The 22929-nt window shown below is 39.3% G+C and overlaps 1 long non-coding RNA gene across 3 annotated transcripts; it reads right to left on the bottom strand.

Moving 5' to 3' along the window:
• Positions 1-2797: 2797 nt before the first annotated feature.
• Positions 2798-22728, bottom strand: LOC106030672 (uncharacterized). Of its 3 annotated transcripts, none has more exons than XR_001203878.3 (3): positions 21677-22728; positions 11848-11924; positions 2798-2886 (listed from the first exon to the last, which is right to left on the bottom strand). It is a non-coding gene; the product is annotated as an uncharacterized lncRNA (long non-coding RNA). The 3 variants fall into 3 exon arrangements; XR_001203879.3 differs by lacking the exon at positions 2798-2886 and adding an exon at positions 4334-4641; XR_007157516.2 differs by lacking the exon at positions 2798-2886 and adding an exon at positions 11459-11751.
• Positions 22729-22929: the final 201 nt, after the last annotated feature.

The following is a 22929-nucleotide window of genomic DNA, read 5'->3' on the forward strand; positions in this document are numbered from 1 at the left end:
AAGGATGTCTTTCAGATCCTTAAAGGAGACTATAGGTGAGTCAGACTTGTTAAGGACTGTCTCGTCTTTTCTCCCATTAATGGCAATGATAAACTCTCCCTGATTTTAGAGGAGCAGAATTAGAAGCTAAATGTTTTTCAAAAATTCATTCTGTGAAATGCTTAAACAATTGCTACTTTTTTTTCTACTTTTCCAAAGTGATTTAGACCACAGTTTCTTCTTTATTCTTATTTCTTTATTTTGAGAGAGACAAAAGGGGAAGCCATTTTGGCTCTCCAGAAAGCATGCTAGCCCTGGGTCATCTGGCTATTTGAACTTGCTTAAGAACTGCTTAACTCACTGAATAGGAAAACTATACTAGCTATTCATTTTGCTCTCCTATGCCTAATTTTATTAGTTTTCTTTTTTTCAGCTATGGGGAAATACGCTTATTTCATGAAATTTAGGATACTGTTGGTGTGGGGTGGTGTAACTCCACTGGAGCACTGCCCAGTTTCATGACTTCAGGTTTTGATTTAGAGAGACTGGAATAACATAATGTATTTCTAGGCATTGTATGGCTCTTCAACCTGTTTCATTAGTACTGGCCTAATAGCCAATGTAGTACTGGTAATATTGTTTGAATAGTAAAATAAGTAAACAAATAGAGTTGCAAGGATGTCTGTCCAGCAGAATTATGAAATAATTATTTCTCCAATGGCATAGAAGTGGGATGGACAAAGCCAGAATGCTATCAGTAAGCAAATATTTATAAGCAATATTTATAAAAAGGGAGTTGATTGGACTAGGTCTTTTTCTGTCACAGGTTTTAAATTAACTTCAATTAACTTGTACTGGGTCTGTCTGGAATGGAATTAACTTTCCCTACAATGGTCCATACAGTGCTGTGCTCTGTACTTGCAGCTACAACAGCACTGGTATCACACCAGTGTTGTGTCTATTGCTGCACATTACTGGCAGTGCATCAAGACACCCTCTAACTCCCACCCCCCCAGAGCCAGCAGGCTGTGGTTGGGCAAGAGGTGGGGAGGGGACATCATCAGGGCAGCTGACCTAAACCAGCCAAAGGGATATTCCATGCCATATGATGTCACACTCAGCAATAAAAGGTGGGAAGGGGGAGGGAGGGGGGTGGGGTTCTTATTATGAAGACGTCTGTCCTTCCAAACGTTACCCATATTGAGGCCCTACTTCCTGGAATGTGGCCGAACATCGCTCGTTGATGGGAAGTAGAGATTTTCTTTACTCTGTGCTTCCACACAGACTTTGCTATTTTTTTCCCCTCTTCCTTTTTCCTTTAATTAAATTATCCTTATCTCAACCCATGAGCTTTTTTGAGCTTTTTTTTTTTTTTTTTTTTTTTTTTTTCCAGCATACTTCTTCCCGTCTTCTTCTGAGGAGAGGGAGTGAGAGAACAGTTGTGGTGGAGTTTAGCTGCCCAAGGTAAAACTACCACAATGCCACTTTAAGAAAATAAGTTTTCTGTGAGATTAGAACAGCATTAGCACTTTTCTTTTGTCATTGTGGATGTTAGCAGTTGTGGTGTGAAGCAAAGAAAGAAGTTAGAATACTTTGGAATTCAAGTGTTTTATGTTAATAAAATGGTCTTAACCTTCAAGAGAAAAATACTCAAAATGGAAAGAAAGTGTTACTATTTCTTTAGGAGTATCAGTTTGCTTTGTTAAGAAATGGCTTATACCTAAATACATTGTAATTTAACATGTCAATTATTATGTATGTGTATTATTATCACAGGTTTACTGCAGTAGCAAGTCTATACTATAATTATTGGTAAAGTTAAGATACTGACCCTAAATTAATGACATCCTAATGGCTCCCCATAGATATCCTGTAGATGCCAACAGTTGATAGTATAGCTGAATGGGGGTTAATAGAGAATTGATAATATAACTTCAGTGTATATATAAAATGTATTTTCACAATGCATTATAGGTCTTCTTTTTGATATAAGAGAACTTCTTACTTTTTTTTTTTTTTTTCATATTGCCTTTCTTGTTGCAGAGCTAGCAAAACCAGCTGAAATAAGTGCATTCATAGGATTTATTAGCTCTGGATTCTGTAATACTTACAGAGAAGTCAAATACTTGCAGAGCTACCACTGGGAAAAAATTTAAGTTCAATAACATTTTGAATCAGTGCTTTACTTGTTTTTGTTTGTTTGTTTCATTTGCTTATTTTTGTTTTATTTTTGTTATTTGATGTTGTTTTTTTCACTCTTCTTCTTAGAACTTTACTGGTGAGTTTACCCTTGTATTTACTGTATATCCAAAAAATAGTTAAAAAAAAAAAAAAAAAAAAGACATGACATATTGAAGCAATGCAAGGGATAAATCAATAGTATGTGCCGGCTGGACTGTGCATTGAGATAAGTTTTATAACTCCCAAGTGGAAGGCAATGTGTATGCTGTAAAGGACATGTAAAAAAAGCTGTAAAGCTTTGTGGACATGAAATGGAAGAATATATTCTTGTTAGTAACCACTGTGGAAAGGATTTGAGAACCACGGATAATAAATTTAATTTCAGCATGATTAGCAGGTGGCCTAGTGTGGTCTTTGAATGCATGGAAATAAGAATAGTCATAGATATAGCTAAAATAAATTATAGTTGTAGTAGTCATTGATAAGTCCCATTGTTTCCATTTCGGTAATCAACATATTCAAAATGTTGTCAGTAGCTAATAAGGATTCTCCCTACATCTACCCCTGCCAAAAAGAAAAGAAAAAAAAAAAAAGTTGTAATCCAGAAATTACATTATATTATGAGTAAGGAATTTTGAACTACTGGGTTGATCCAAATATCAGGTCATCTGATCAGTTAAATACCTGCATGAAGAAGAGATTTCTGATTGAACATAATTCCTTACCCTGTTGGAAAAAAAAAAAAAAATCACTTAGAGAAGACTACATTTCAAGACTGAAAGTTAAACTAAAACATGGAAACAAAACAAATCTCAGATTTTTAATGCCTAGGGCAATTAAATAGTGGAGTAATTTATTCAGAGGTCTGATGAATTTCATCCTAAATGAGAACTTTATATCAGCACTCTATAGTTTTATAAGATATATGTAATAGATAAAACAGAAGTTGTGGGCTTGATATGTTAAGGTGAGTTATCCTCTCATATGCAAGATTTGCTGGTTTTTTTTTGTTTCCAATGTTTGAAATTTTATACCTGGTATTTCTTAAGGGTATCTATTTACAAGAGAAATATGGTCCATATGAATAGCCAGAATGCTGTTTTGGCACCCACTGTACTTCTCATAAAACAAATAAGGCCAGAAAAGACAGCAGTGACAACGGTAACAGAAGGAATTCCACCTACATAGCAGAAAAGAAAGACATTTCTCCAAAAAGAGTGTAATGGTTCTGTAGCTGGATGCCGCATGGAGCTGGGAGGGTGAGCCGTGTGGAGAAGCTGAATGTTGTTTACTTCACAGTGGCTGGGCCAGCTTAGAAGATCTCCCCGTGGACATCAGATCTGCCACACAAACCCAGAGGGTAATTTAAGAGCTCAGCTGAGCTGGAGGCAGTCTGTGACTGCTGAATTCTTCCAATGTGTCAGCTCATCTGGAAACACCCAAGCATGAGTGATAAGGGTGGGTGGGAGGAACAAGGTGCTTCTGAAGAGTGATGGTATGATTTTAGGGGCCATTGCAGCAAATCTAATGTCAACATATCCATGAAAAAATGGTTCTGTTTTGGAACGAAGTAATAAGGAATAAAACTGATCAAAACAAAATCCAAAACCAGAAACAAACAAACAAAAATGTTAGGGAAATAAAATCCTTTTATAAAATATTTTGAAAACAAAATGCAAACAATTAACTAAAACAGTCCTAAGACTGTTCTTAAAGTCTTTCACTTTCTAGGATGGTCTCAAGGGATTCTTGCTTCTTTATTGTGAGCTCTGTGGCCTTGTTACAAACAAAAGATATGAGCTCCAGAGGTATTGGGCCCTTGAGTCAGTGCACTCAGAGTTCTGGGCTTCTTGCCTGTTCTGGATAGATACATACGTGAGGACATTCTGAAGTATAGGCCATACATGAACTTTCCCCCTTTTTCCCTTCTTATTGGGTCAATTGGTATGGATTACCCAGAGCCATATTTTAGGATGCACTACTTGCTAAATGATGTCAACAGTTGGTAAATTTGTCTTCAAGCTAGGTGTATAGGCTACTTCTGCTCCATAATTTAAATGTAAACTGTAAATTTTATGATGCTCTAGGTGGTGCCTAGGTCAGATTTGAAAACACTAGTTGCAGAATAGGAATGGTACTGTGCTTGGAGGTACTGGCACAGAAACTTTCTAAGCTGCCACTCTGTCTTCTGTGCAATCACAGGCACCATTTTTCTTTTAAACTTCTCTTAATTTTCTGTTCCATTTCTACAAATTATGCATGGATAAGAGCATGGAGGAAATTATCAGGGAATGGAGGTGGGGACACAGAACTTCTGTATGTTTGAAAAAAATGTAATTTATTTTTTTTTTTAATTGTACCGCATTAATCTCTTGTATTAATTTAGGGAGAAGATACATTTTTAGTAAGTTGCCTTCTGTCTTCTGAGTTCATTACATCAGAAACCACGTTCAAACTGGTGCATCTAGATATTGCTGGCCACTGTAAGTGAAATTAGATTTGTTTATTCCCCCAAAAGGACTGTAGCAATATCCTACAGTTTTCAGATGGCCAAATTACACAATACTTTCTCAAAGTCATTAGCTCTATTACTTCAATAACGTTCATAGAATTTATCATCAAGAAAAATAATGCTTAATGTCAAATGGGAAAATATATAAAAATCTGAAATAAAAGCAAAGCTATCAACATTTAATGCATGGTTGGTGCCCTGTTTTGAAGACATCAAATTAAATTTTCAAGAAAAATAATATGAAAATAGATTACTTGGACTTAGAATTGAAATTTGGAAATAAATACCATTTGAATTTTCTCAGGCACAAAACCAGAAATTCATGACCCATTTTCTCATAAAACACTAACATTTTGGTATGTACAATTATCTAAAGTAAATTGTCTTAAGCCCCCAGAATATATAGTATGTATGTATGTGTGAGTGTATATGAATATATATATTATTCTTTTCTTCTAGAGTGCATGACTTTTTCATAGCTATTGTGTTAAGCTAAACAAAGGACCTTTGTTTCTCAACTCGGTTTGAAAAATAAGGAAGAAGAAATCGTCACCACAGCAGCTGTCAAAATGCGGATTCTCAATGCTGATAACATGCTGAGTATGCAGTAAAGCTTTTGTTCTTGGCATGCCCATTCATACAGATGGGAGAAGCTTAAAGATGTGACTGTTTTTCAGTCCACATAGCTGACTTTAATCACAACATTTAGCCTAGTTCTTCCTCCTTTCAAGGTTATGAAAAAAACTTGATAAGTCTCCCTTTGCATGTCACATAATATTTTTATAGTCTTCCTGTCAGATATACACAATCCTGGTGTCATGTTTTTCTGAGTTTTAGACTGCAATATTTTCTCTAACTGCAATGTAGGAATGAAAAAATCTAAATTTGTTTGGAGCCCTGGAATGAGGTCTCAGCGCAGCAGTGGATGAGAAATAGGCCAGCAATTCAACAGATGGTTAGGACTTCATCTTGCAAGCTTTTCCCATGTCAACTAATTTTATGTGGACTTTTTCCCTGTTACATGGCATTCCCCAGTCACTGTGTTTCAGGTTAGCTCAAAGCCTGTGTAACATTTTGAATGTTTTCAGATGAATATTTACTGGAGGATGGAGTTTAGGGTGGAAGGAGAACTTTCTCTCCTCTGCCCCTCATTGGCTGACAAGGTAAAAGCATCACCTCATGTGAAATGGGTTAATTTGTGCAGTCCCCTGATATTCCCCACTCCATTAAGGCTTTCATCTACTTCTGATATTAATATAGTATAAATAGCGTGTAACAACCCTTGGAACATGGTTAATTGCAGTCACAGAAAATACACAAGATTAGTCTTTTATAATACTGTTTCTGTTCAGCGTAAATAACAACCTTAATTTATTTTATGATTCATGAAGTTATTCATACCCTTGACATCATATTCTCATCCTCAGACAAAAATGATCAAGCTTCTTTATGAAAAGATGACAAATCATCTAATAAATTTTTATAGGTGTTGATTCACAATAAGAGAAGAATATTTGAATGCCACTGCCATTTTGAGATAATTATCTGTTCTTTACCATTGCATTGATAGCTCTTTCTATCATACAGTTGTTTCTCTATACTAATTAGGTTAACTGATACAAGAAAAATACACATCAGGCTGTTTTATAAAAAATGAACATTTCACACATGATGGTGCTTTTTCTAAACATATATTAAAGTCGTCTTTGCCATCCTGTAGTTTCACCCACCGAATAGGCTCAATGATGATTTTTGACCTGTTCAGGTTTCAAATTTATAACTCCCAAGTGGTGAGCCTACTAGGCTCACCATTTTCTATAAGGATACTGTCATAGATTGCACACTTAAAAAAATAGATCCTGAAAAGGGAATAATCTTTGGACCTTATTTACCGTTTTATCACAACATCATATAAATACAGTTTCTTTCAATTTCTTTATCTGGGTTTTATGATTATTTCCACTGGTACTTTTAAATGGACACCTCAGCACTTCGCTGTTACACTGCAGATGGGCATCAGCGCTTAGGTGCTGGCAGTGGGGGCTGCAGGGCAGCCTCTCAGAGGAGAGGCCAGGCCTCCGCCATGCCGAACATGGCCAGTTCCAGCTGGTACTAGATGGTTCCAGACAGCTTCCGCCATGCCGAACATGGCCAGTTCCAGCTGGTACTAGATGGTTCCAGACAGCTTCAATGGCCCCACCATGGGGCACATCTGAGCAAGGCAACCAAGGTGGTGGTGCCTCTGGAAAAACATAAGAAATGGAAGAAAATGCTGCTCAGGCAGTGAGGAGTGAGAGAAAAAGTGAGAGAAGTAGTCTTAGGAACACGAAGGTTTGAGAAGGAGGGGAAGAGGTGCTCCAGGTACTGGAGGAGAGAAATTTATCTTGTGGGACTGCAGCCTGTGGAGAAGGCACTAAGCTGAAATGGGAAAAGTGTGAGAAGGAAGGAGGGGCAGCGAGGAACTGTTACAGGCTGCCCACCGCCCCCCATTACCCTGCCCCCTGTGCTAATCAGAATGGGGGGCAGAGGAGGTAGTGGAATCAGGAACGAAGTTGAGTCTGTTCTGCCCATGATGGAAACTGGCAAGCAATCTCCCTGTCTTTATCCATGAGCTCTTCCATCTTATTTTCTTCCCTGGTCCTGCTGAAGAGGGAAAGTGAGAGAGGGGCTGGGTGGGTGTCTGCCAGCTGGCCAAGGTCAGCCCCACTACACACGAAAATACTGATCAGACTCTCTCGTGTAAGGACATTTTTTCCATTAACTGTGTTACGATTTTGATAGGTGGGTATATTATGACTGCTGATCTTACATTAAGTCTTACCATCTCTGTTCCTTATCCTGTTTCCTATTTGTAACCTGTATCTTTTTGTAAAGTATGATACTTTACATGTTATCAGGAGCTATCAGGGTCTACACACCACTTCATTTAGAATTTAGGTGTTATGATCAAATCTTGCTTTCGAACATTGCTAATCTGCTTTAGATTTTATTAGAAACTCTGTGTGTAACATAGTCATGTAATTTTACTATGGTGAATATTATTTTTACCTGACTTTTTTCAGTCACTGTTCATTTCTCTGGTTTGAATTAAAAATAAAATTCATAGCAAAGTATGTGATCATTTTTAAGTGACATTTGCAATGGGTGATTATTACTTTTTTTTGGTATTTTTTTATAAGTTTGTAATATATATATATATATACATGCAACAGCAGAAAGAAATATACTTGGTTTTTGTCATTACATTTTCCCTCTGAAAAAAAATATTTTTAACAGTAAGGAGATGACAAAAAATTGCCGGTGATGGTTTTGGCACAACTTAATAAAAAGCTACCACACAGCTGAAATGTGGCAGCAGACTACATGAACACTCCTACTTGGGTATAATGAGAGTTAAAACAGGTTTACATAAAGTACTGAAATTCATTGATCACAAAAAAATCATCAGGTTGTACCAACAGTTCACCTTTAGATTTAAGGAAGAAAATGTTTATCAATAAATTTCAATTACTATGATCCCCTTGATTCAACTTGTTTTTTACATTCACTTTCACATTTAATGTGTTATTATAAACGTCACTTAGAAACCAGTCTGTAATGAAAAAGTATATTGATGGTTTGCATATGAATCATGCAAGTACTTTGCCCTCATTTAATTAGTCATTTAAAATTGATCATATTTTTTTCTAATCTAATGAATGTATTTGAGTAAATATCTGTTATTGGAAAATCATAAATTCTCTCAATATGAACAAGTATAACCATGTCTTTCTATGTTATGAAAATAAAGACTATAGTATGCTATGGCTCTACAGACTATCTTTGAACTTTTCATTAGCTTTTAATTTCAGACAGAGTAATTTGGTGCCATATTCTTCAAAAAAAAGAAGACCATAGTGCACCTATGGTAATTAAGCGGTTAGAAATTACTTCTAAAATGACAATATGAGGAGCCAAAGATGTATCTAGAAAAGACATTTCCACTGACAGTCAAAAGAAGGAAGCTCATGGTTGGAGCAGGAAAAATTAATTTTGATGTTCTTTTCATGTTGATATACATATCCCATAGGGTTTGGAAATATGTTAGAAACACTCATCTGCATCCAACACAATATTTCAAAGGACAAGACATGCTATTCTGAGTGAATACTCTTAAGCTGGATGTACATTTTGGAAGTACTTTCTTTCCCTCTCTTAAAGCTGTTCCTGAGGCAACTTTGCACCAACACATCTAGGGACTGTGTCTGAATGGTACAGTGTCGGTTGTTGATTTAAGCTTGTTTGGATGTTGACTTTATGATTGACAAAGACACCTTGCACTGTTCTCTGGAAAACTAGGCTTTCTCAGATAGTTAAAAATCTGAATCTCATCAGTGCTTATGTCAATGAAGACCTAATTCCAGTATAACTAAATTCTATTGGTTTTCTTTGAGAGGAGCTGTAGACTGTCAAAGTGTTTGGACCTGATTCTTCTGTAAGAACTGTATTTCTGACATCTTGTGGGAGCATGGCTAGTTCTGTAATGGATTTTGCTGAAAAGATTGTGAAGGTTCGCTTGGTGTCTGTGTCTTTTACTACCTGAAAGTTCTTGTAGGCTTATCAACTGATGCAATTTCTGTGTTGCACAGAAAATTTGGCCAAATATTTTACTTGCTCTCTGTAAGGATTTTCCTTAGTTGCCAAATCGAAATTGCTCCCTAAAACCTAACTTTTAGATTTTCTCCCTCTCCTCCCCCTTAAGTTGCAGTTATTAAAATGAATTTTGATTCTCAGCCTGAACGATAGTTAGAAAATTATTTTTTTTTTCTTTTTTCTTTTTTTTTTTTTTTTCTGTCACCCAGAATTTTTCCAAAGCTCGGTGTAAACCTCACCACAAAAGGAAATCTGAAATGCAACATTGAAATTCCTGAACTACCAGGTTGCTTTTGAATTTTGAAAAGCAGAAAATCCTCAAAAACTGAAGCTCTTAAAGCTTCTAAAATCTGCAGTTCCAAAGTAGTTGTCATGGAGGAGTCATCTCAGAGTCATAGACCCTAGTAATCTCTGCTCTCCTGGAATTCACAAGGCAATTTGGCAAGAGTACTAGGCAAAGTTTTATTGGATACTTCTCTGTGTTTTGGCAAGCATTAGTTGAAACAGATGTTTATATACAACATTTTTATTTCTGAAACATGCTTCATCTTAAAACTAGCTTGGTTTACTGCCCTTGTTATTCCTATTGGAAAGCTGTTACAGAATCTTCTGGCTCTGAAGATTACAACTTCTAATTTCCAACCCAAATGTATTTATGGCCCATATAGAAATATTTTTATTAGGTCAACATTTTGACCTAACAAACAAACAACAAATTGTTGTTTAAATAGTTTTTTTTTTTTTTCCAAACACTCGTATTTATGTAGAACAATCTTATCACATCTCAGTTCATTTTACTAAATTAAACAAAATAAGATCTTTTTGTCTTATTGCATATGGATTGCAGTACTCTGGGGACCTCATCTCATACTTCTGAGAATTACATTTGCTATTTGATGGACATGTCACATTATTGGCAACAATTAACCCAGCCACATCACTCTTCTTTCTCTTCCAACTGATGAGCTCACAGCTTAGAGCAGTACTTTTGTTTCCTCAAATTTATCAGCTTGCATTAGAGCTCTCCACGGCCATATTGCTTCAGTTCCTTATGTATCATACTCTGGTCTTCTTCATGTTGTGTTACTAACAATTTTTTTCAGGTAGCCTTTATGTTTTTATCTACGTGAAATGTAACATAATGAAAATATTAAACAAGATCCATGACTGATCCTTGACTAACTCTATTCGTAATTGATTCCAGCTTGATTATTCTTCTCAGATCTGTCAGTTGCCAGTTGTTTTTCAGCCACTATCCACCACACAATTTTTGCACCAGCTCTCATGCTCTCCCACTTGTTAATTCCCTTAAGTACTTTATCAGATATTTTTTTACCACATGGCTGATACATTAGGTGTATTGTTATTTCCCCACATGTTATATTGTAGGCTACAGATATCAAGCTAATCTGATTCAATGACTCTTGGATAACTTACTTTGGATTTCATCCCATTTCCACTTGTCATAGATCCTGTGTTACTTCCTAAAATAAATGTATTCTTTAAAATGAATTGGTTTTAACCTCTAATTTATGAAATCATTATCTTCAGATAAAGAATGGATTTGTGTAGGGTAGAGAATTCTATGGGGCCTGTAGGTGACATATGCTATAATTATTTTTCTGTCAGTATAAAGACTTGAACAATGTTTTCTTAACTCCTAAATCAATCATTTTCTTATATAAGATATTATAACCAGAGACTTTCCTATTCCTCCCCTTCTGAATCTTCTGCCTTTCAGATAAAGTACTTTAATAGTCACTGCAATATGGAATAAGAAAGTGGGAATGAGTCTCATCTGATGCTCTTTGGAAAGATGAAGTGCCCTGCCTGCATTCGTAATCATAATGAATATTAAATTATTTATACAAGATAGAACAGACTACACAAGAGAGATTAAGGACACTTTCTCTGTTGTTTTTCCCAATGTATTTTAATCTGTTGGGCCTCTTGGGAAGTGAGAACTGGGGTTCAAACACTCTGAGGAAAATAAAGGAATTTATGTACTATTACTCTTAAGCAATTGATTAAAAAAAAAAAGTGTAAAATAAGTTCTCTCTCTCAAAATAAGTTCTGTCAGCTTTGTGAATATGGTTTTATTTTATTTATATTTTTTTTTCTAAATTTCTCAGAAAACCAGAAATGAAACATACTGTTGTAGATAGAGAAATATGGGCTTTTTCACTTTGTTTAGATTTGTTTAATCATGAGGGGAAGTGACAGTGAAGTGAAGGTTTGTTTCTGTTTGGCAAAAGATTTATAAATAAATGTGGTTGACTTCCTACAATTGAGTGGGAGGGGTGATATTTTCATTTTGGGTTGTTTGCCGAAATGAAAAAAAAAATCAGTGCTTCTTACTCAGCTACAGACAAGTTATTTCTTTGTCCAGCTTCTTGGTTTTCATAGAAATATCTAGCATGTTGAATTGGGCAAATGCTTCTTAATAGCTGGAAAAACAGATAAAGTGCTCTTCAGGATTCTCATTGATACAGTTGCATTTGTCGGGTGTTGTGTGCATCTATGGATTTATATGCACTACTTACACTATTTGCTCTTGAGAGTGTTCCATTTCAGTCATTATGATAATCTGGGATCATGATAGTCGGGGATCACCAACAACCTGTTAAACACAAAACTTAGTTTTATTCATAGATATAATGTGATGGACTAAACTTTAAATATGACTTTATTTTCCTAAAAAAGGTATTTTGAAAAAATAGCTAGGGAACAGTCTGCTTTTATGTGTACTTTACAGGACACTGAGTAACAGGTACATTACAAGTTCAAGTTGCCTATTTATTAACAATAGCCCTTGTGATGTAAAAAAAATAATAAATCCTCACCTCATGATAATTTACACACTGAGAATACTTGTAAACTGTACAGTTTTATTTCAACACATAGTTACTACTTTTGGGAGATATGATTAAAAATAAGCAAGGTAATAACAGTAGGTTATAAGGAAATGTTCTAATATTGATACATTTTTTTAAAAGATATCTCACCTTTTCACAATTGTGTAAAATTAAATTAACAGCTTGGTGTTGCCTTATATTGCACACAATTACTAACTTGTCAAAAATAATCTGTATTTACCCTTCAGAGACTAATGACCCATTGTATTTTTGTATTGGCTTTGTGTGTAAAATGGTGGGACCTACATATGAAATCATTATTTCCTTTAAAATAATCTGAATGAGTAATTATTAAATATAAGGTAATCTGTTTTTCTCTAGTATAAAATAAAATAAAATAACCTTTTCATGCCACGGAAAACAAAAAATCAACAAAAAAAGCCAACACTCTTTTCTGCCTCTGTTCTCAGAAGAATAATCAGACCACTGCAATCACATACATGTAAGAAAAAATAATGCTTTTTACTTGTGCTATTGCACAATATTGAAAAGTACCTGCATAGCACCCAACTGCTGGTAATGGCCTCAGGCTCCTTACTAATAACTGGCCTTATTTTTATTGTTTTTTTTGGAAGCCCTGGATCAACATTGTTTTTCACTGTTTCCTTGTATAACCTTGGAAGAGAAAAATTAGGCTTTCACAAAACCTTTAATTAGTATGCTGCATTCTACAATGGCAGTTTAATTGTTTGAAAAGATATGCAGCATAATTTTGGATATTTTTTTCTTCCACTACTTTCCTGTTCATTTATTTCAAAGGTTATACTGTAGAGTTAATACCATTGGGTGTATGTTTATGCAACATTTAAAATTGCTCAATGGACACAGTGTACAACAGGCAAAGTTTTATGTAAGACTGATATTTCTGCACCTGCATAAAGGTTGGTGAGTTACATTCTGTGTTGGTGGAATATTTGCTGAGGGAAATGTGATAGTTTTTGGTCAATGAGGATCTCTGCTGCTCCCTATGGAACCAACGCCAATCTAGGAACAGCAAGAGCTGGAGCCCCATCTCAGAGATAAGTGTGAAATTTTGTGGGCTAGTACACCTACATAAAACCCAATGTGAGTTTTAGTCTTTGAAGCTGAAGTGATCTATGTTACAAAGAAAACAAAGCAGTGTTCCTTAACAGTGTAAGTCCTGAATAGTTATCCCCTGAAACCAATGGGTACTATAATGGTTCTATTGCACAGAAATACAGAGCTTTCTTTTCTATTGCCATGACAGATGCCGGCATTATTAAGCAGTATAATGATATTGACTGCATAATGTTGTAACATTGTGAGATTCTATTGCTCCCTAGCTGTGCAGGTACTCTGTATAACAATATGAAATGCAGAGATGGAGTGAAAACAAACAAACTTTTTTTCTGCGCTAAATTTCAGGCTATTTGAATTCTATCTTCAAAAGAGGTACTTAAATTAAGACATTATTGTGCACATTTCCACAAAGAAAGGCTTTCCTTTCTGAGATTCTCAGGAGCTCTTTGGGAAAACAAATTCTCACAGAATCACAGAATCACAGAATGGCCGAAGTCAGAATGGACCTCTGAAGATCAATACCACTGCTGAGAAGAATCACCTAGAGCACATTGCGCAGGATGGCATCCAGGCAGGTTTTGAATATCTCCCAAGAAGACTCCACAACCTCTCTGGGCAACCTGTTCCAGTACTCTGTCACCCTCACAGTAAAGAAGTGCCCTCGCATATTCAGCTGGAGTGCTCTTTCATATTCAGCCAGATATTCTGGTTAAATATAGCTGATTTATCCAATGACAAATAGGTGAGTTTTACTTGTAACTGAAAATTATGTACCTGTCCTGCAATGCCTGGAAAAATAAGAAACTTTCCTAAGATTCTTCATCTTTGCTAAGATTCCTGGATAAGCTGGATAAGCGCAGGAAATCCCCCAGGTCCCTTAGAATTTTGAGGAGCAGACAGATAGGAGATAATGTGTTTTTGAAGGAAATATTTAGCAATTGCCTTTAGTAGACTATGGTTAACTTTCTCTGTGCAAAATGTTAGAATTTGACCTGTTTTTATACATGGAATTGAGCATGCATGTAATACCTGAAAATGTATTCTAAAATTCCATTTAATGTAGAATTGTATTCAATGTAATCGACAATTGTACAAATGGCTGTTATTTTATATAAGAAAGAGGAAATCGGCACTGTGCTCTTCTAAGGTTTGGTTCAGTTTCTAGGCATTAGCAGGTGTCCAGAGTTTTCACTTGTTTAGGTAGAGATGAAGTTACATATACTACATAATTTCCGTAAATTTCTGTTTTCATCATAGCACTTGTTACACTTGTCAGGCTCCTCCCAAGAGTTTTTCAATGACTTTGGTTGATGTTTTCCTGTAATTTCCCTGTTCTATCAATATCAGAGATATGGGATCTAATCCTCTCATGATTTATGCCTATTTTATATACTTCTAATTCCATAAAACCATTAAAAATGTTAGTACTCTGAGTCATCAGGGGTTTGTTATGCTTTAAACAAAGGAAATGACTATGGAAATTACTGGAGAAAAAAAAAAAAGTGTCTTTTCACCAGCATCCTTCTAGTTACTTATTTTGAAGGTGGACTCAAATATAAGTAATGAATTAATGGCAGTTTTATAATTCCCTTTTCTTTGATATAAGGATACTTTCTCTTTCTTAAAGAATTCTTTTGCTCTGCTGCTTTTATTTCCCTTTACAGAGTATGCCATTTAACATATTTCCTGTGTCGGCAATATATTTTGATATTTTCTAGTTGAAAATGTTCATTTTTTTATTTTTTATTTTTATGGGTAAAAGGAATAATCCAATAGAGAAAAATATTAACAGACATAATGAAAATAAAGAGGAGTTTTTTTCTTTAATACAAAATGAACTATGCAACTCTGTAGAATAAAGTGTTCAAATTGGCCAGACCCTGGTTTGTGAGATTAAAATGTTTATAGTAAATAGTATGACAGAAATATTCTGTTAATCTTGACTGTTCTCATGAGAGAGGAAACATGTTTTTCACCCAAATTCATTATAAATCCTTTGCCTTCCAACCGTGACTTAAGGGTTCATCATTCCATATGCACGAAAACTTATTTGGAATAAGGTGGGCTGGAAATTTAAACTGGCTTAACTCCTCTTGATTAAATCCATCTGCCAATTCTCTGATTCCAGAAAATGTCTTTTTCCAATTATATCTCTTATTCCAGAAACCAAGAATTTTACACATGGAGTTAATCAGGAAAAGCAGCTTAAATATGGCTGTTCCAGAGTAAATTATCACATAGAGAGGCCTTAACATGCCACTTGAAGATAATAGGATTGAACAGGTGGTAATGGATTCACATTTATTAAACATTAAAATCCCGCTCATTCCCTCCAAGATGCATGGCTCAGTAGGTTTAGCTAGGGATCAAAACACTAACCCCTATTTTAACCACTGAAGTTGTAAGGTTTTGCTCTGTGTATGCAGTTAGAACAGATTTGCCCTTTTTATGTAAGGACTTCTTTGGGCACTTAGGAATGAACCTGTTGCCCTGGGGATACTTATTCCACATGCCTCCTGATCTGTGGTAACTGTATTTGCCCATACTGCAGTCATGGGAAAATGGAAAGTGACTCAAACTAAATCATCCTCCAGTGATAACTGGGGTTCTAACTTATCACATCTGTAGTGATCTTTTTAGACCCATGGCCAGCAACTGCACTGCAGATCCAATAGTATTTCATAACTTAGCCATATATTTAAGCCCCTGATATAGAAAAAAACTTTAACTCATCTGATTTGGTTTCCTAGGTAAGGTTTTGGATTTCATTTTCATTTTCCATGTCGCCCACTGTGTTCAGCCTTTAATGTCATTGATCCAAGAAAAAAGCTATACTCAGCTAAAGTGTTTAAAAGATCAGTGATCCAAATCTCTACATTCTCTCCCCATTTTATTTGAGATAATTTATAATGATTCCTGAAATGGGCAGAGTGATTTATGAAACAAAACTACATTTTTAGTTGGCACAAGTTTCCAAACCCTGAAGTCTTGCAGTTTGAACAGAAGTGAAAATTTGAGATCAAGTGCATAGGCATCACAAATTCTCCTGTGATGGAAATGATATTTTCATTCTACTCTGTATGCTAGAGTTGTAATCAATTCCTACGTAATCAAAAACAAACTAGAAATAAAACATTGTGAATAAAAGTCAGAAACTGCCACAAAACTCTCTACAGCTTTAGGAAAAATAAAACAGCAAAAATCCATGGATAATCTACAGCTTGTTCAAATGTATTTCTATTTCCTATTAATTTACGTATAGAAGCTTATCATGGTTATGGTGTCTTTTTGATACTATTCTTGCTTGAGGCCTTCTTGGCAATTAACTAATGATCAATCTGATTTATTCTATGAACATCACAAAGGATGTCATCTAAAGTCTTTTTAGCAGTGCCTGGAAATACAGACTTTTATTCCTTTATGGATTTTTTTTTTTTTTTTTTTTTTTTACTTAGTAATGCTCATTATGCTGTATAGCAAAGTCACAGAATTAGTATATGGCAGCTTGTCTACACAGAAAAGAATAAGCATCAGGTCTAAAGGGGAGAAGGTTTTAGTTTCACTAAGAGAAAATGGGTGATTTAATACTGACCTTTTCCACAGGGAGGTCCTACCAATGTTGAGGTTAATTTATATGGTCTATTTATATATTTATAAATTTGGATTTCAAGAAGAAAGGCATGGACACTCAAGGTTAATTAACTGTTGTTCAAAGCATAGGTATAGTAGAAAATGTGATAGCGGTAAAGGTAATAACAATCTTATGTCCGTGCTGATGTTAATGGTAGCATCAGAAAGATCTTAGCAATCTTATGTCCCTGCTGGTCATGGGAACTCTGCCTGTTTTAATATTTCTCACGGCACAGAGAAAGCAGTCTAGGAGGTTTCTGGAGAGCGTGGGAGATAGCTTCCTGACGCAGCTGGTCAGTGAACCTACCAGGGGTGGTGCCCCGCTAGACCTTCTCTTCACAAACAGAGAAGGACTGGTGGGAGATGTGGTGGTCGGAAGCTGTCTGGGGCAGAGTGACCACGAAATGGTAGAGTTCTCTATTCTTGGCGAGGCCAGGAAGGGGACCAGTAAAACTGCTGTCTTGGACTTCCGGAGGGCTGACTTTGAGCTGCTCAGGACGCTGGTTGGCCGAGTCCCTTGGGAGGCGGTTCTGAAGGGCAGAGGAGTCCAGGAAGGCTGGGCGCTCCTCAAGAAGGAAATCGTGATGGCACAGGAGCGGTCCGTCCCCACGTGCCCAAAGATGAGCCGGCGTGGAAGAAGACCGGCCTGGCTCAACAGAGAGTTGCGGCTGGAGCTTAGCAGAAAAAAGAGGGTTTATAATCTTTGGAAAAAAGGGCGGGCCACTGAGGAGGACTACAAGGATGTAGCGAGGCTGTGCAGGGAGAAAATTAGAAAGGCCAAAGCTCATCTGGAGCTCAATCTGGCTACTGCCGTTAAAGACAACAAAAAATCCTTTTACAAATACATCAACGCGAAACGGAGGACTAGGGAGAATCTCCATCCTTTACTGGATGCGAGGGGAAACCTAGTTACTAAGGATGAGGAAAAGGCTGAGGTGCTTAATGCCGCCTTTGCCTCAGTCTTTAGCGGCAATACCGGTTGTTCTCCGGACACCCAGTGCCCTGAGCTGGTGGAAGGGGATGGGGAGCAGGATGTGGCCTTCGCTATCCTTGAGGAAATGGTTGGCGACCTACTACGGAGCTTGGATGTGCGCAAGTCGATGGGGCCGGACGGGATCCACCCAAGGGTACTGAGAGAACTGGCGGAGGAGCTGGCCGAGCCGCTTTCCATCATTTATCGGCAGTCCTGGCTATCGGGGGAGGTCCCGGTTGACTGGCGGCTAGCCAATGTGACGCCCATCTATAAGAAGGGCCGCAGGGCAGACCCGGGGAACTATAGGCCTGTCAGTTTGACCTCAGTGCCGGGGAAGCTCATGGAGCAGATTATCTTGAGGGTCATCACGCGGCACTTGCAGGGCAAGCAGGCGATCAGGCCCAGTCAGCATGGGTTTATGAAAGGCAGGTCCTGCTTGACGAACCTGATCTCCTTCTATGACCAAGTGACGCGCTTGGTGGATGAGGGAAAGGCTGTGGACGTGGTCTACCTTGACCTCAGTAAGGCTTTTGACACCGTTCCCCACAACATTCTCCTCAAGAAACTGGCTGCTCGGGGCTTGGACTGGCGTACGCTTCGCTGGGTTAGAAACTGGCTGGATGGCCGGGCCCAGAGAGTTGTGGTGAATGGAGTCAAATCTGGTTGGAGGCCGGTCACTAGTGGAGTCCCCCAGGGCTCGGTACTGGGGCCGGTCCTCTTTAATATCTTTATTGATGATCTGGATGAGGGCGTCCAGTGCACCCTCAGTAAGTTTGCAGATGACACCAAGCTAAGTGCGTGTGTCGATCTGCTCGAGGGCAGGAAGGCTCTGCAGGAGGATCTGGATAGGCTGGAGCGATGGGCTGAGGTCAACTGCATGAAGTTCAACAAGGCCAAGTGCCGGGTCCTGCACCTGGGCTGCAACAACCCCAAGCAGAGCTACAGGCTGGGAGATGAGTGGCTGGAAAGCTGCCTGGCAGAGAAGGACCTGGGAGTATTGGTGGATAGTCGGCTGAATATGAGCCAGCAGTGTGCTCAGGTGGCCAAGAAGGCCAACGGCATCCTGGCCTGTATAAGAAGCAGTGTGGCCAGCAGGTCGAGGGAAGTGATTGTGCCCCTGTACTCGGCTCTGGTGAGGCCGCACCTCGAGTACTGTGTTCAGTTTTGGGCCCCTCGCTACAGGAAGGACATGGACGTGCTCGAGCGAGTCCAGAGAAGGGCGACCAAGCTTGTGAGGGGTCTGGAGAACAAGTCTTACGAGGAGCGGCTGAGGGAGCTGGGCTTGTTCAGCCTGGAGAAGAGGAGGCTCAGGGGCGACCTCATCGCTCTCTACAGGTACCTGAAAGGAGGCTGTAGAGAGGTGGGGGTTGGTCTATTCTCCCACGTGCCTAGTGACAGGACGAGGGGGAATGGGCTAAAGTTGCGACAGGGGAGTTTTAGGTTGGATGTTAGGAAGTACTTCTTTACCGAAAGGGTTATTAAGCATTGGAACGGGCTGCCCAGGGAGGTGGTGGAGTCACCATCCCTGGAGGTCTTTAAAAGACGTTTAGATGTAGAGCTTAAGGATATGGTTTAGTGGAGTACTTAGTGTTAGGTCAGAGGTTGGACTCGATGATCTTGAGGTCTCTTCCAACCTAGAGAAATCTGTGAATCTGTGAATCTGTGAATATCACACAAGCCCCTTCATGTTGATCATGGCACACTGTGCAAATCCCATCTGTCATGAGGCATTGTGGTCCTTACAGATTTATCGGGTTTCCGTAGAGGTAAACAAATCCATTCATCATTTATGCTGTTAGGTAAGGGACTGTTACATGCAGATAAACTGTGTAATCTCAGGATAAGACAAGGTAGACAGTGTCATCCACATGTACTGGCTGAGAACCATGAAAAGGCTTTTTTGGTGCAGGTAATGACTTAAGTTCATCCAGTGGTCAGCAAGGTTCACTGAGAGTGGTACGCTTGTATAAATGTGCATAGGAATCACAGGATCACACAGAATCACAAAATAACTGAGGTTGGAAGGGACTCTGGATATCATCTAGTTCAACCCCCTGCCAGCAGGATCACTTAGACACATTGCGGAGGACGGCATCCAGGCGGGTTTTGAATATCTCCAGAGAAGGAGGCTCCACAACCTCTCTGGGCAGCCTGTTCCAGCACTCTCTCACCCGAACCATAAAGAAGCATTTTCTCACATTCAGCTGGAACTTTCTGTGTTCCAGTTTGTGCCCGTTGCCTCTCATCCTGTTGCTGGGATCAACTGAAAAGAGACCGGCTCCATTCTCTCGACACCCTTCCTTCAGATATTTATATACTTTGATAAGATGCCTTCTTAGTCTTTTCTCCAAGCTAAACAGGCCCAGCTCTCAGCCTCTCTTTGTATTACAGATGCTCCAGTCCCTTAGTCATCTTCATAGCCCTCTGCTAGACTCACTCCAGTAGTTTCATGTCCCTCTTGTACTGGGGAGCCCAGAACTGGACATAATACTCCAAGTGTGGCCTCACCAGGGCTGAGTAGAGGGGGAGGATCACCTCCCTCGACCTGCTGGCAACACTCTTTTGAATGCACCCCAGGATAGCGTTGGCTGTCTTGGCCACAAGGGCACAGAGCTGGCTCATGGTTAACTTGTTTTCCACCAGGACTCTCAGGTCCTTCTCTGCAGAGCTGCTTTTCAGTAGGTCAGCCCTCAGCCTGCACTGGTGCATGGGGTTATTCATCCCTATGCGAAAGACCCTGCACTTGCCTTTGTTGAACTTCATGAGGTTCCTCTCAACCCAACTCTCCAGCCTATCGAGATCTCTCTGAATGGCAGCACAGCCCTCTGGGGTGTCAGCCACTCCTCCAAGCTTTGTGTCATCAGCAAACTTGCTAAGGGTGCACTCTATTTCATCATACAGGTCACTGACGAAGAAGTGAAACAAGACTGAACTTACCCCTGGGGAACACTGCTAGCTAAAAGCCTCCAATAGACTCTGTGTCACTGAGTACAACCCCCTGAGCTCTATCATCCAGCCAATTCTCAATCCACCACACTGTCCACTCATCTATCCCACACCTCCTGAACTTGCCTGTGAGGATGTTATGGGAGACAGTGTCAAAAGCCTGGCTGAAGTCGAGGTAGACAACACCCATTGCTCTCCCCTCATCTACCCAGCCAGTTGCCCCATCATAGAAGGCTATCAAATTTTGTTAAGCATGATTTCCCCTTGGTGAATCCACGCTGACTACTCCTGAGCAGCTTATCCTCCACATGCATGGAGATGACCTCCAGGATGAGGTGTTCCATCACCTTTCCAGGAATGAAGGTGAGGCTGACTGTCTTGTAGGTTCCTGGGTCCTTCTTCTTTCTCTTTTTGAGTACTGGAGTGACATTGGCTTTCTTCCAGTCCTCAGACACCTCTCCTGTTCTCTATGACCTTTCAAAGATGATGGTGAGTGGCCTAGCAATAATATCTACCAGCTCCCTCAGCCCTCATGGGTGCAGCCCATCAGGACCCATGGATTTGTGGGTGTCAGGTTTGTCTAAATGAGCTCTAACATGATCCTCCTTGACCAAGGGAAATTCCTTTCTCCAGACTTTCCCTCTTGTCTCAAGGGTCTGAGATTCCTGAGGGCTGGTCTCAGCAGTGCAGACTGAAGCAAAGGTGGCATTCAGTAAATCTGCCCTCTCTGTATTCTTCAGCACCAGGTCACCCACCCCATTCAGCAGCGGGCCCTCATTTTCCTAGAAAAATCTCGTATCTGAGCACCTGGCAGGCAGTAAACCTTTCTAGATGAGAGGTCAGGTCAGCAAATAGGTGCCTCCATACCCTGCAGCAGGGAGTCATTCACAAAATCACCTGCAGATTCTTCTGGGTGTTCCTGTTAGGCACAGGGTCTCTCAGCCCAGTTGCCTCCCTTGAAGCCTTGCCCAGCTCCTCCTCCACCTGGAGGGCACTGAAACTGTTCCTCAATAGCAAGGCTTCAGGAGGAGTAAGAGACTTTCTCCTCCTATGAGAAGTGACCAACTTCCTGCCCTCTTTTGTAGTGTTATGACATACTGCGTCATGTCACACAGAACCCTCTGACAACTCCACTGCTGTCTGGCTTTGGGACTCCTGGAGCTGTATGGTCTCCATGGACAGCCTGTCTGGCTCTTGCTCATCTTCTCAGATGCTTCACAACCTGCTGACTTCCTCTTGTAACTCCCTCACCTGATGACAAAGCTCATGGACAACAGCAGACCTTCTGCAGGAGAGCTGGCTGTCAGTACAGGTCTCCCAGAGAGGACCCACACACTCCCTGCAGCCTGAGACCTGAAGAGATGTATCTGCTGTCAGAGGGTCTCTCTGGGTTGAGACCTCCAATGTAGCTGATGCAGTGACTCCAGCAGCTGCTGGAGAATATGGTCTGCATTGTGTCATGACCACATCTGAGGAAGCGTACGCTACTAGGATTGGAAACAAAGGTGCCCTCTTGGGCCCTGCCATGCAAACTGCTGCATTTATTTACTGCATCTGTTTGCTGTGCTCAGTGAACTAGTGAGACTGTCATGGTATGGGTAATATAGTGGTTATTCATGCTAACATACATGCCTCTATTATCAAGGCCTGTGGTTGTACTCAGCCCAGATTCTGTTTGAAATCATTGTATCTTCCTTAAAACGTCTTCCACAGTATCCTATACCCACCAGCCCAGCAAAGCACTTTTTTTCAAAGATACAATTTCCTTATGAGGTTATCTTTCCTTCTTTCCTGCATTCATGCACCTTATAACCTAAAATCATGGCATATACTTTAGCTGATAGAGTCTGTGGCAGGGTGCAGCTGAGTGTGCTTGTGTTAGTGCATTGAAAAGTGCAGCTAGACCTTCCTGGTGATCCAGAAAACATTTTTCTTTGCTCTTTTCTTTCCTCAGGCACTAAGGATAATTAGAATAATAGACCAACTGAGGGGATGCTGCAATACATGAGATAACACAGGGGACAACTATTAAGAGTAGACATGCACAACTATAATAGTATAAAGAAAACAGCTATATATTTCAGGAATTCTCCGAGTCTGAGTCTGGTAAACTAAATTTA

The sequence above is a fragment of the Anser cygnoides genome, chromosome 2, assembly GCF_040182565.1.
Source record: "Anser cygnoides isolate HZ-2024a breed goose chromosome 2, Taihu_goose_T2T_genome, whole genome shotgun sequence".
Taxonomy (NCBI): Eukaryota; Metazoa; Chordata; class Aves; order Anseriformes; family Anatidae; genus Anser; species Anser cygnoides.